The sequence below is a fragment of the Colobus angolensis genome, unplaced genomic scaffold (assembly GCF_000951035.1).
Source record: "Colobus angolensis palliatus isolate OR3802 unplaced genomic scaffold, Cang.pa_1.0 Scaffold70, whole genome shotgun sequence".
In the NCBI taxonomy this organism is placed as follows: domain Eukaryota; kingdom Metazoa; phylum Chordata; class Mammalia; order Primates; family Cercopithecidae; genus Colobus; species Colobus angolensis.
The window spans coordinates 7,586,031-7,600,026 of NW_012120710.1; positions in this window are offsets into that span (position 1 = coordinate 7,586,031).

Below are 13,996 nucleotides of genomic sequence, written 5' to 3' on the forward strand. Positions count from 1 at the left end.
GTTGATTCCTAATAAACTCCTGTAAAGAGTCAGCTCCCTAAATCCAGACTGCCTGGCACCACGCAATCTATATATTCCCTTACGAACAAGGCCAGTTTCACATACCTGTCCACAGGAAGAAAAACCCATTGTGGCAGGGGAAGGGGACAGGCTTTCTCCTCTGGAACAGAACCATACAGCCCAGCAGCCTTCACCTGCTTCACTGATGGTAAGCTTGGGTGACTACTGCCTCACTGGTCCTGGCCTGGGGAGTTTTTCTTTTCCCCTGTAAAGCCTATTCCCCATTATTCCTCTTTTTTTGGCGGGGATGGGGGGATGGCGTGGAGATGAAGTTTCGCTCTTGTTGCCCAGGCTGGGGTGCAGTGGTAGAATCTCAGCTCACTGCAACCTCTGCCTCCTGGATTCAAGCGGTTCTCCTGCCTCAGCCTCCTGAGTAGCTGGGATTACAGGCGCCTGGCACCACGTCTGGCTAATTTTTTGTATTTTTAGCAGAGACAGGGTTTCATCATGTTGGCCAGGCTGGTCTTGAACTCCTGACCTATGATCTGCCCACCTCAGCTTCCCAAAGTGCTGGGATTATAGGCGTGAGCCACCACACCCGGCCTATTCCCCATTATTCTAAGCCAACTAATGCAAGAACAGAAAACAAAATACCACGTGTTATCACTTATGAGCTAAAGAGCTAAGCATCAAACATGTACAGACACAAAGACAGGAACAATTGACACTGGAGACTACTTGAAGGGGGATGTGGGTGAGGAGTATGGGTTGAAAACCTACCTATTGGGTATCATGCTCACTACCTGGGTGACAGGATCCTTCACACACCAAACCTCAGCGACATGCAGTTTACCTGTGTAACTTGCACATGTACCACCTGAACCTAAAATAAAAATCAAAGGAAAAAAATGCATATTCCTTAATCTATGCCACATGATGTTGTGGAATTCATCCCAAACTCTGTAACAATAGGTGACTACCATGAAGAGATCCACCTGGTATACTAATATCTCTATATGAAACAACAAAAGGAAACTGCACATTTAAGAATGAGGCCTACACAGAATTTCAGGGAGGCTGGGCAGGCCCAATCCTTTATCTGAAGAAAAATCTTAATATTCAGTGGTACAAAATACTACTTTTAAATTCAGTCTCCAATCCTTCCAGTGTCCAATTCATGAACATCTGGGCATCATCTTTCCTATCTTCTTTTTTTTTTTTTTTTTGAGACCAAGTCTCACTCTGTTGCCCAGACTGGAGTGCAGTGGTGTGATCTCAGCTCACTGCAACTTTCATCTCCCGGGTTCAAGCAATCCTTGTGCCTCAGCCTCCCCAGTAGCTGGGACTATAGGCGTGAGCCACCACACCCAGCTAATTTTTGTATTTTTTAGTAGAGACGGGGTTTCACTATGTTGGCCAGGCTGGTCTCAAACTCCTGACCTCAGGTGATCCACCTGCCTCGGCCTCCCAAAGTGCTGGGATTACAGGCGTGAGTCACCGTGCATAGCCTTTTTCCTATCTTCTCCTTAGTCCTTTTCTCTCTGCTGCTTCCACCAGCCCTATCCTAGAGGAGCCTCTCAATTCCAGGTAATCGCCAGAGGAGGGTTTTGGTCCTTCACATTCTTTCAGAGTCAACAGCACAAACCCATCCTTTGCTTGTCACTATTGAAGTTCTCTCAAACTCTATTTACTCTGTCTTAGCAAAAGGTAAATATTACTTGCTATATGCCAAGCTCTGTTCTAAGGACTTCACATCTATTAATTTTTCAAAGGTCTGGGTAGGGGAAGAAGACCCTGGTCGTGCATATTTCTACCACGGAGGACTAGTAAGCCCCAGCTGAGTGCCTAGTTTAAGTCTTGGTCAGGCAAGAGTTCCAAGCTGAAGCTCAGAAGAAAGGCAGGTGGGAAGAGGCCCAGGTGAAGCCTCGTGCGTGGGAATGGACCATGTAGGTGTAAGAATTCTCTGACAGGATCAGACCTTGACAGGTGGATGCATCAGACTAATGATAATTTCACACCCCTTCAAAGCCATATAATTGTTCAATATCAAAGGTAAGGCTTTGTGGCGGCTGGTGGCAGATGTCAACCTCTTGTCAATCCAGCTCTGGGGGCATGTTTGTACACTGTTCAGTAAAACAGTCCTCCAGGTGTTAATGAAAACTACCCTCCTTGGAAGTACTTTATTTTAACCTCAGCTCATTTCTGCAAGTGGCTTAACCAAGTGTTCCCTCCAAACACATAGAGTGCTTGACCTGTGAAAGGCTTTGGGAGACAGAATTGTCTCCTTGGTAGATTTCCAGTGAGTTTTGGGTAATCTGCATCCTGGGGAATGCTATGGCAGCCCACCCCTTATTGGGTCCTACTTAGCCAGAAGTCAAAATTTGGCTGGGTACTGTAAGAAGATAGCAGGATCCTGTATAATTCAGAATCAGAATCAGAATGTGATGTGCATGATAATATTATAACAGCTGTCTTTTTTATCACCACTCTCTTCCTCTTGCTACTCAAAGTGTGATCCCAAGACATTGCATTGGAACCAGCTAGGAGCTTGTTAGAAATAGAGACTCTCAGGCCCTGGTCTGGGCCAACTGAACAAAATTTGCATTTGAACAAGAACAACCTATGACCCATGAGTAAAGTGTGAGAAGCAAAGCAGGTTAGCCCATAGTCCCTCAAGGCCCAGTCACAACCATGCTCTTCCATAACCCTCCTTCAGGGGACCTCATAACTGGTATTTGGACTCTCCACTCTCACTCCACCTCACTAAAAGGAGAGTGTCCCTGGCCTGCTTTCCACCCGCAGGATCTCCCTGGACTACTGAAGATCAGTAGTCTTGGGACATTCAGGCTTGATCTTTGGACTGCTACCCCTACCCCTGAGGGATGTGTGACACAGTCATGCCCTGTCTCCCCAGGTTCTGATGACGTTGGGGGAATGTAATTAAAAATAAAATATCCTGCCAAACCAGGAGACATCCCCACAAACACAGAAGGGAAAGACAATTTATTATTGGATAGGTATTAAACCAGAATGTGACATGCATCACAGGCAATCTGCTACAGAGATTGCAGATTGCAAAATCAGAAAGAAATCTTACCCTTTTCTATATCTAGGCAGTTACAGGCCATTACATACATGTTTTCAGGCAAGAGGACTTGACAGCACCATTGTCACACATAGCTCATCCTAAATTCACTAGATAATTGGGATGGCCATCTGTGTTATTGCCTTTATCCAAAGGAAAAATAAAACTTCTCATATCTTTATGAAGGAGGTAGTTTTGCAACTTAGAGCCAGGCACCTTAGAGTTAGGCTCCTGGCCTCCCACAGAAATGGAGAAAGGAGGGGCTGTCTTTCTTGATGATTATACTTCAAAAGGTTCACTCCCAAGTCCTTAAGAAAAACATTCCTGTGTTATAAAGGTGGCAGGAGACTTTTTTAAAGCTTTTAAGATTTACTTACATCTTAAAAGGGCAGAGAAAGAATTTACAATTATAACTTTTTAAAAAAAATGCTTTTTTATTGAGACAGGATCTCTCTCTGTCACTCAGGCAGAGTGCAGTGGCATGATCTCGGTTCACTGCAACCTCTGCCTCCCAGACTCAAGCAATTCTCCCAGGTCAGCCTTCCAAGTAACTGAGACTACAGATGCACACCACTAGGCCCAGCTGATTTTTGTTCTTTTCTTTTATTTATTTATTTTTTATTTCAGTAGTTTTTGGGGAACAGGTGGTGTTTGGTTGCATGGAAAAGTTCTTTAGTGGAGATTTCTGAGATTTTGGTGCACACATCACCCAAGCAGTAGACACGGTATCCAATAGGTAACCTGTTATCCCTCATCCCCCTCCTATCCTTCCCCACAAGTCCCCAGAGTCCATTATATCATTCTTATGCCTTCGCATCCTCATAGATTAGCTCCCACTTGTGAGAACATACGATGTTTGATTTTCTATTCCTGAGGTACTTCATTTAGAATAATGGTCTCCAACTCTACCCAGGTTGCTGCAAATGCTATTATTTTGCTCCTTTTTATGGCTGAGTAGTATTCCATGGTATATATATACCACATTTTCTTTATCCACTCACACTCATTGGTTGATAGGCATTTGAGCTGGTTCCATAATTTTTCAATTGCGTATTGTGCTACTATAAAGACATGCGTGCAAGTGTCTTTTTCATGATTTCTTTTCCTCTGGGTAGATAGAGTCTTTAGCGTTTTCTAGGTGTATGATCGTATCATCAGTGAACAGTGACAGTATGACTTCTTCTTTACTGATTTGGATGCCTTTCCTTCCCTTGTTTGACTGCTCTGGCTAGGACTTCTAGTACAATGTTGAATAGCAGTGATGAAAGTGGGCATCCTTGTCTTGTTCCAGTTCTCAAGGGGAATGCTTTCAACTTTTCCCCATTCAGTATAATGTTGATTGTGGGTTTGTCATAGATGGCTTTTATTACCTTGAGGTATCCCCCTTTGATGCCAATTTTACCAAGGGTTTTAATCATAAAGGGATGCTGGATTTTCTCAAATGCTTTTTCTGCATCTATTGAGATGATCAAATGATTTTTGTTTTTAATTCTGTCTATGTGATGTATCACATTTATTGACTTACATGAGTTAAACCACCCCTGTATCCCTGGTATGAAACTCATTTGATCGTGGTGTATTATCTTTTTGATATGCTGTTGGATTCAGTTAGCTAGTATTTTGTTGTGGATTTTTGTTTCTATGTTCATCAGGGATATTAGTTTGTAATTGTTTTTGTTGTTGTTATGTCTTTTCCTGGTTTCAGTATTAGGGTGAAACTGGCTTCATGGAAGGATTTAGGGAGGATTTCCTCTTTCTCTATCATTGGAATAGTTTCAGTAAGATTGGTACCAATTCATCTTTGAATGTCTGATATAATTTAGCTGTGAATCCATCTGGTCCTGGACTTCTTTTTGTTGGCAATTTTTTTATTACTGTTTGTTGGGGTGATCAGACCCAACACCAGCTCGTGGGGGCTACGAAGTCCAGCGGCGTCAAAGGAATGAGACAAGACAAGAGTATGTAGGGTGGGTCCAGGGGGCCAACACTAGTATGGAGGCTGTGAAGGCCCTGAGCTCTGGGAGCCCATACTATTTATTGGTAATCAAACAAAGAAGCAAGTGGTGAGGACGTGTGGACGTGGGGGTAAATAGGTGAGGACATGAGGACATTGAGGGTAGAAAGGTAGTAGTGTATCAAGTGTAGCTGTGACAGTTTAACATATGCTCTGCTACTTGAGATAATGGAAAACAGGTTCTTCTAATTCAAGATACAATCAATTTATGATTTTGGAAGAGCAAGGAGCAAGTGGCCAGCGAGTCTGGACATATTCCAGAGGCTAGGAGGGGTTTTATGCCCTGAGCCCTGGATTCCATCCAAGTCACAAGGGGCTTTATGCCCTGGGCTTAGACTGTAGTGCGGCAGGGCAGCCTTCCACCCTTTGGCACAGACCTTGGTGTTCCACAGGCCATGAGAGGTTTTGGACCCTGGACCCAGGACATGTTCCAAGACTCTTCCACATTACGTCAGACAAACAAGCCCTGTCTCAGCCCTTCTACCAATACTGTTTAAGTCTCACTGCTTGTTACTGGTCTGTTCAGAGTTTCCATTTCTTCCTGATTTAATCAGGAAGGTTGTATATTTCCAGGAATTTATTCATTTTCTCTAGATTTTCTAGTTTGTGTGAATAAAAGGTGTTCATAGTAACCTTAAATGATCTTTTGTATTTCTGTGATATTGGTTGTAATATCTCCCATTTCATTTCTAATTGAGCTTATTTGAGTCTTCTCTCTTCTTGGTTAATCTCACTAATGGTCTACCAATTTTGTTTATCATTTCAAAGAACCAAGTTTTTTTTTTCATTTGTCTTTAAAATTTTGTTTGTTTGTTTGTTTCACTTTCAGTTAGTTCTGCCCTGATCTTTGTTATTTCTTTTCTTCTGCTGGGTTTGGGTTTGGTTTGTTCTTGTTTCTCCAACTCTTTGAGGTGTGACCTTAGAGTGTCTATTTGTGCTCTTTCAGTCTTTTGATGTAGTCAAAAGTTTGATTAACTTTCCTTTTAGCACCACTTTTGCTGTGTGCCAGAGGGTTTGATAAGTTGTGTCACTATTATCATTCGAAGAATTTTTTATTTTCCATTTTGATTTCATTGTTGTTCCAAAGATCATTTAATGTCCAAAGATCATTCAGGAGTAGCTTATTTAATGTCCATGTATTTGTATAGTTTTGAGGGTTCCTTTCAGAGTTAATTTTCAGTTTTATTTCACTGTGGTTTGAGAGGGTACTTGATATAATTTTGACTTTTTAAAATTTATTGAGACCTATTTTGTGGCCTATCATATGATCTATCTTGGAGAATTTTCCATGGGCTGATGACATGAATGTATATTCTGCAGTTGTTGGGTATAATGTTCTGTAAATATCTGTCTGGGGTATAATTTCAGTCCATTGTTGCTTTGTTGACTTTCTGTCTTGATGATCTGTCTAGTGCAGTCAGTGGAGTACTGAAGTCCCCCACTATTATTGAGTTACCATCTATCTCATTTCTTAGGTCTAGTAATACATATTTTATAAATTTGGGAGCTCCAGTGTTAGGTGAATATATATTTAGGATTATGGTATTTTCCTGTTGGACTCATCCTCTTGTCATTATATAATGTGCCGCCTCTTTGTCTTTTTTAACTGTTGTTGCTTTAAAGTCTGTTTTGTCTGATATAAGAATAGCTATTCCTGTTTGCTTTTGGTGTTTATTTGCCTGGAATATCTTTTTCTAGCCCATTACATTAAGTTTACATGAATTCTTACGCATTAGGTGAGTCTCTTGAAGATAGCAGATACCTGGTTGCTTGATTTTTATCCATTCTGCCATTGTGTGTCTTTTAAGTGGAGCATTTAGGCCATTTACATTCAACTTTACTATTGAGATGTAAGGTACTTTTTTATTCATTGTGCTAGTTGGTGCCTGAATACCATTTTTTTTTCTGTTGTGTTGTTGTTTTATAGGCCTTGGGAGAATTTTGCTTTAAGGAGGTTCTATTTTGTCTGTTTTGAGGTTTTATTTCAAGATTTAGAATCCCAGCTGGGTGCGGTGGCTCACACCTGTAATCCCAGCACTTGGGGAGGCCGAAGGCGGGGCAGATCATTTGAGGTCAGGAGTTAAAAGACCAGCCTGGCCAACATGGTGAAATGCCATCTCTACTAAAATACAAAAATTAGTTGGGCATGGTAGTGTGTGCCTATAATCCCAGCTACTCAGGAGGTGGAGGAAGGAGAATCACTTGAACCCGGAAGGTGGAGGTTACAGTGAGCTGAGATTGTGCCACTGCACTCTAGCCTGGGTGATGGAGTAAGCCTCCATCTAAAAAAAGAAAAAAAATTAGAATTCCGTTTAGCGTTTCTTGTAATGCTGGCTTGTGGCAAATTCGTCTCAGCATTTGTTTGTCTGAAAAATACTTTATTTCTTATTTATTTATGAAGTTTAGTTTTGCTGGATAAACCATTCTTGGCTGCCAATTATTTTGCTTAAGGAGGCTAAAGATAGTATCCCAATCCCTTCTGGCTTGTAGAGATTCTGTTGAGAAATCTGCTATTAATCTGATAGATTTTCCCTTATAGGTTACATGATGTTTTTGCCTCATAGGTCTTAAGATCCTTTCCTTCATCTTGATGTTAGATAACTTGATGACTATGTGCCCAGGTAATGATGTTTTTGTGATGAATTTCCTGGGTGCTCCTTGAGCTTCTTGTATTTGGATATCTAGATCTCCAGCAAGGCCAAGGAATCCCTCAAATAAATTTTCCAAACTTTTAGATTTCTCTTCTTCCACAGGAACACCAATTATTCTTAGGGTTGGCTGTTTAACATAATCCCTAATTTCATAGAAGCTTTATTCATTTTTAAATTATTTTTTCTTTGTCTCTGTCAGATTGGGTTAGTTCAAAAGCTTTGCTTTCAAGCTCTGAAATTCTTCTACTTGTTCTAGTCAATTCTTGACACTTTCCAGTGCACTTGATATTTTTCTAAGTGTGTCTTTGATTTCTAGAAGTTGTAATTGTTTTTTCTTTATGATGTCTGTTTCTCTGCAAAATTGTTCATCCATGTCCTGTATTGTTTTTTAAATTTCTTTACGTTGGTTTTCACTTTTCTCTGGTATCTCCTTGAGTAGCCTTAATAATCAACCTTCTGAATTCTTCATCTGGCAGTTCAGAGATGATTTTCTTGGTTTGGATCCATTGCTAAGGAGCTAGTGTGGTCTTTTGTGGGGTGTTAGAGAACCTTGTTTTGTCATATTACCAGAATTACTTTTCTGATTCCTTCTCATTTGGGCAGACTGTTTCAGTGGAAAAAGCTGGAATGCAAGGCCGCTGTTCAGATTCTTCTGTTCTACAAGATGATCCCTTGATGTGGTATGCTCTCCCTTCCCCTAGGGATGTGGCTTTCTGGGAGCTGAACTGAATGATTATTATTGCTCTTCTGGGTCCAGCCACCCAGTGGGGCTCCAGGCTCCAGGCTGGTGCTGAGAAATACCTGATTCCTGTGATGTGATCTGTCTTCAGGTTTCCCAGCTGTGCATACCAGCACCTGCTCTGATGGAGGTGTCAGGGGAGTGAAGTAGATTCTGTGAGAGTCCTTGGTTGTAGATATGTTTAGTGTGCTGGCTTTCTTGAATGCTGGTTATGATAGCAGTGAAGTTTTTATGTGGACAGACCCAGACCCTCTGGTTAGCCAGGATGTTGCAGGCAGTGGAATTCAGTGTTGTTTTCTCCTCCCTTGGAGCAGGGTTATTCTGTCATTAATTGCTATAATGTCCTGAGTTGGATGGCCTCCAGCCAGGAGGTGGTGCTTTCAAGAGAGCACCAGCTAGTATAGTAGAATGGGGATATCAGCTTGCCCTAAGTTGGCCAGGATACATATTTGGGGTTCTCAGGTAATGGTCAGGGCCATGAAGCTCCCAAAAGTTTATGTCTTTTGTGATTGGCTGTTGGGATGGGTAGAGAAAAACCAGGAGGTGGGTGCAGGGTTAGACAAGTCTGAGCTCAGACTCTCCTTGGGCAAGGCTTGCTGTAGCCACCGTAGGGGATGCAGGGTGGTTCTTGGGCCAATGGGGTTATGTTCCAGAGGGGATTATGCCCACCTCTGTCACTAAGAAAGTGGGGGAAAGCCAGTAACAATAGGCCTAACCCAACTCCCACACAGTTGGTGAGGCTGGTCTTACTCCCTCTGTGCCCTCCTAACAGTGACAAATTAATCTCCAGGAAGCCTGGGGGAGAACTCAGACCTTGCCCCAGGCTATAAGCTTCCCTGCTGAGAAAGCAAGCATGCCTTTCAGGCCTCACCTGCCCCTCCCTGTCTGCCCACACAATGGGCCATGGCTCCTGTGCTCCTTTCTGCAGCAGTTCCTGTTCAACACCTGGATTCTGCTCAAGAGAGTTTATGCTCCAGCAAAATTATTACAAAGTTCAGTTGGAAGCTTCCCTTCTCTTCCTAGTAGATACCTGGGGTATGTGAGGGAGAGAGGAAAGAGCGTCGTCCTCTTTCCTTCTTCTGTCCTTCTGTCCCCGAGTCCTGACAACCTTGGCAGTCAGCACCATGGGTGTTAAAACAACTTGCACTCATGAAGCAGGGGGTCTAGGGGATGAAAGTCATGCACTCTTACCCACATATACCTTATCTCCCTTACTGTCAGTAGCCTTGAATTCCCTAGACCTCATTTATGCCATGGATACTAACGTGGCCTTTATCCATGAAACAGGAAGCTTGGGCTTGGCTTAACTGGCAGGAATCAGCCATGCTCACCTGTGCTATGCCTTTTAACCGCTGTTGTTGTCTGCCTCTGGATCCCTTAGATCCAGTTTTCTTTCCCAGGGCTTTGACCCAAAGCTTGGAATTGAGTTTGGGACAAAAATGTATCTCAGGGGAGTTGCATGGACTCCTTATCATAAGCTGAATGCTAAGGTGAAACTGTAGAACTGAGTCCTCCTTCAATAAGGGAGAGGAAAGCGTGTCTTGTGACACACCCAGATAACTGATAGCTATAGTTACACTTACTTAGATTTGGGTGGATGATGCTTGGCTTTGGTTAGCTCCCTTGGTCTTATTTTCCCAAAAGGAAACGTCCAAGTGATGGGCATCCTATTTATTCCCATCATCTGGCAGGGTTTGCAGGATAATTCCTCAGAACTAGAATACTGATCCAGATTTTCACATTACCCATCCCTCTTATTCTTTCTGAGCTGCAGTTGGAGACTGCTGGTTGGTACACAGGAATGAGCAGGATTAGTCTTAAAATGTAGGTAAAAACTTAAAAACAATTAGTGAGTTTATAATGTAATGACAAATATATGATAGGTTTTGAAACATGATTTCTCATTTGCCAGTCCTCATTTTTGTTAAAAACAAACAAACAAATCATGATAGGACCGAGTTGTTTGCAAAACAGACTTTACAGTTGTATACTTGGCCTGATTATTTGCATAAAATACAGCTAGAATTATTATTTCTGCATAGGCCTTTTGGATTGGCTTTGATGGAAGTTTGTTCCACAAGGAATCAGATAAGACCTTTTAAAGCTGAGCCCAGCCATGGGTTTATCCTCAAATACCTGTGAGTTTGGTGATCCTCTCCTCTTACGGTTCCAAGATAAACTTGGAGTTCCTGGACCTGCCAAAAGTGGCATTCTTTCCTGACCATAGGAACCCTGTGCAGGCACTGCGTAAACAAGGGTATGAGGCCAGTTCCCCCACTGGGCTTTTATCGGTGCTGCAAGTCAAGATTGACTCCTTAAAGGAAAGCATACCCTTCCAGTCAAAGACTTGGTAAAGGAACCAGTTTTTCCAATTGTGTCCTGTTGCAAGAGGGAAATGGATTCTTATTGCACTGATGTAAACAACTATATTGCCATAAGTCATGAATACTCACAGATAGTTTTCAAATTTTAGAGGAACCAGGCAGAGAGAAGCAAACATGCTCCAAATTTTGGTTACAGAAGTGTACCTTGCTTAATTATTAAAGGCCATAAATAGCTCAAAATAAGTTTCCTTGACTCTGAGAAACAAAACAAGGATGAGCAATATTCCAAGCAAAAGTCAAAAAGATTTGCTTTAGTTTTCTGAGTTCCGTCCATTCAGTTAATTCCCGCTTTGGTTGATATTCATGAACATTTCAGCTCTTCATGAGTTTTGTACATTTTCCTTTATTCCAATGTCACAGTCTCCAAAGTTATCACAAGCCTGTATTTGAGAGCACCTGTTAAAGTTCTATGGCTTATTATAAATCATCTCTTGAAAAGGATTAAAACAAGACAACAATTGTCTGTGAATAGCAAAACGTCCAGGGTAGTTACACTTAGAAACACAACTGACTAAGAAGTTTGGTTTTCTCTGTGGTTTACAATAAGTTAACCTAACAACCTTAATTATATTGGTAGCATAACTTAGACATTAGAATTTTGGAAAATCCCACATAGTTTTGGAACATGTATTAATATCATTCACAAAAATATAACCTAAAGAAGATTGAACACCATTTTGACAATTTCATTTACCTAAACATGTCAAATCATCCTGTTTACCTCTCTTTTCTGGATGTCTCAGGGGCCCTCTGGACTATCTAAAAGCCAGGTGTCAGGAAAGACAATTTTGAAACTTAAGTTTGATTTTTGGAAGGCTGTTAAATATGTTTAAAGCACTTGATATTACGAAACAGCGTTCCAGATTACTATAAACAATTTTGCCAAAATGATGACTCAGAAATTTTAAAGAAGCAAAAACCTTTTATAACCCTTTTGAATTTAATGTGGTCACAGAAAGAACCTCTTCTGCAAGATTAATTTCCATAATTGTTGCACCACTTGCTTGAACCTTCAGCTTTTCCTATCTAACTCAAACAATCCTTTAACCCTAGGCAAAAATTTACATTTCCATGCCTCCTTATAACCTTTTACTAAAAAACCACATTGTTCTTACACACCTTGCATGTAAATCTATTTCCAGTAGTCTCAGTTACATGATGTAATGGTAACTCCTAGAATTTTTAACGTTAATTTAAAATCTGGTAAGTTGTTCTAATTGTGTGCTAACTGCAGCCAAGTTTTGCCTTCTTAATTAAGGGTGTGGTTAGTCCCACATGACCCCAGACCTTACCAGCTGTGAAGCCAGCAAGTCATATTTCTCAAAACCCAAAAAGCAGTTTGTAACCTTAAAACATTTAGCAAACCTTGCATCTGACCTGAATTATGCAGCCCACTTATTTACATTTTAACGACATCTGCTTTTTACCAATAATCTTTAAGGTTGCTTTTATTTCTCAAAGATTAAAGTCACGTGTACTGAAAGGCATTACAGCTTTTATCTTCCCTTAAAAAAATTAGATGTGAGCACTTGTCTTTCTTTAGGCCAAATTAATTAGAGTTCTTTTTACAGACATCTCACACACACACACACACATACACACACATGCAGACACTTAACTGCACAGAAAGCCCAGTCCCGGGTGGGGTTCTTTAAGAGGCAGGGCTAGGAAAACATCCAGATATCAAACCAGAGCGGGCTCATTCCCTAAGGCAGGATTGCTAAACAAAGCCCTATCAAAGAGTTACAGGCAATGCCCCTAAGATGTAAAACAAGAGGAAGGCTTCATTTCAGAACTAAAACTTTGCAGATAATACAAACAGTGAGGGTTGGTGGGGGGGCCCTGGTTTAGTAAAGCGTCTTCTAAAAGGAAAAAAACTGTAAAAGTTACTACTCATGGGGTGGAGAACAGGAAAGATAAAAAGTTTAAAAAATGCCAGGGGAAGAACCTCTTTTTCTTATGCAAGTGGTTCCTTCACCAGGGACACAAGTTTAATCACTGCCAGTCGGAGCTGGCCTTTCTGGCCCAGGGAGGAGGAGACTCCATGGGCGTGTGGCAGAAAACACCAGCCAGCTGACCGCGGCACCTTGGGCCCTGTGTTCCAGCCCAGGAGGGAGGGGAGAGTGGAGGGGAGTCGCTGCTCTGGTTCATCCCGAAAAAGGAAAGAAAAGGCCATGAAAAGGCTGGGGAGCGATGGGGGGTGCGGGCATGATTTCTCCCACTCTCAGAAGTCTGAGGATGAAAAGGCTTAGGAGCAACAGTGACAGGTTTTGAGTCCTCATTTCACTCACCGCTTCTTGAGCCCCATGTTGAGGGTCAAAAATGTTTCAGGACTTTTCCTCAGTGAAGCTAAAGATGGCGTTCTTTGTCCCACAGCCACAAAAATTCAGGCTTGCAGACAATTTGAATGGTGAGTAAGACAGAGTTTTATTGAGTGAAAAGGAGTTAACAGGGACTCTTTCCAGGCCAGAGTCCCTGCTAGAATGCTTCCTGCTTGACCATTCTAATCCCAGGTTCCACACAGGAAGTGAAGGGGTCAGGCTCCTCCCGGCTGCAAACAGCGTGAACTTCGCGAGGCTCCACCCCAGTGCGCCTGTCTGTTGGAGATTTTCCGGGGACCCCCTCCCACCTGGCTGTCTCACCAGCACTTTGGCAGGCCAAGGTGAGAGGATCGCTTAAAACCAGGAATTCAAGACCTGACTGGGCCATATAGTAACACCTTTATCTCTATGGAAGGGAAAAAAATGCTAGCCGGGCATGGCTGTGTGTGCCTGTAGCTCTAGGTACTGAAGACACTGAGGTGGGAAGGTAAGTTGAGCCCAGGATTTTGAGGCTGCAGTGATGCAGCCAGCTAGGATTGTACCACTGCATTCTAGCCTGGGAAATAGAGCAAGAAGACCCTGTCTCTCAAACAAAAATTTTCTTTGCCTTATTTAAATAGTGAAATTAAAGTAAGATAGTAGGGACAGGTGGGGACCAGCAGCCCCTCCTGAAAAATAAAAATAAAAATAAATTGGCCAGGCACCATGGCTCACACCTGTAATCCCAGCACTCTGGGAGGCCGTGGTGGGTGGATCACGAGGTCAGGAGATCGAGACCATCCTGGCTAACATGGTGAAACCC